This window comes from Orycteropus afer, unplaced genomic scaffold, assembly GCF_000298275.1.
Source record: "Orycteropus afer afer isolate SDZICR_OR568_19922 unplaced genomic scaffold, OryAfe1.0 scaffold00199, whole genome shotgun sequence".
Lineage (NCBI taxonomy): Eukaryota > Metazoa > Chordata > Mammalia > Tubulidentata > Orycteropodidae > Orycteropus > Orycteropus afer.
The window spans coordinates 1,932,759-1,934,018 of NW_006921786.1; positions in this window are offsets into that span (position 1 = coordinate 1,932,759).

The window sequence follows — 1,260 nt, forward strand, 5'->3', positions numbered from 1 at the left end:
TATTTAAATCACTGAGAACCTTAGAATAGAGGGTGAAAATATTCATGGTATATGCCACAGTAAATAGACTCTTGTTACAAGAAGTCAAGGGATTAACCCTAAAGGCTGCTTTTAAGACAGCCAGAAGAACTATAAGAGTGAGAGGGGACCAGGGCTTGCTCCATGGGGAAAGAAACATGATCTGAATATAAGAGTGGACATGCATTCCAACATGGGCATATATGATATTCATTCCAACATAGACATATATGGCAAGCCTAGTCAGATGTGTGCAAAAGTCATTCATCTGCCTTTTGCCTGAAAGCTGCCACCATCTTCAATCTCTGGGCTATGGAAATCCAACACTAGGATGCAGAAAAACAGGGTCCTAGGTAGGCATTGCAAAGAATGGGAATTCCAGAACACTTAATTGGCTCATGAGGAACTTGTATGTAGACCAAGAGGCTATCTTTGAACAGAATAAGTGGATACTACATGGTTTAAAATCAGGAAGCGTGTCCATCAGGGTTGTATCCTTTCACCCTATGTAATCTGTACACTGAGCAAACAATCTGAGAAACTGGATTATATGAAGAAGAATGTGGGAACAGGATTGGAGGAAGACTCATTAACAACCTACTATATGCAGATGACACAACATTGCTAGCTGAAAATGAAGATGACTTGAAGCACTAACTGATGGAGATCAAAGACTACAGTGTTCAACATGGATTATACCTCAACATAAAGAAAACAAAAATCCTCACAACTGGACCAATAAGCAACATCATGATAAATGGAGAAAAGAGAGAAGTTTCCAGGGATTTCATTTTACTTGGATCCACAATCAATACCTATGTAAGCAGCAGTCAAGTAATCAGACATCATATTGCACTGGGAAAATCTGCTGCAAAAGACCTCTTTAAAATGTTAAGAAGCAAAGATGTCACTTTGAAAACTAAGGTGTGCCTAACCCAAGCCATGGTATTTTCAGTTGCTGTATATGTATGTGAAAGGTGGACAATGAATAGGGAAGTCTGAAGAAGAGATGATGCCTTTGAATTGTGACGATGGTGAAGAATACCGAAAATACCATGGACTGCCAGAAGAATGAACAAATATGTCCTAGAAGATGTCCAGCCAGGATGCTCCTGAGAAGTGAGAACAGCCTGACTTTGTCTTACCTACATTGGATATGTTGTCAGAAGGGATCATTCCCTGGAGAAGGACATTAAACTTGGTAAAGTAGAGGGTGAGTGAAAACGGGGAAGATCCTCGATG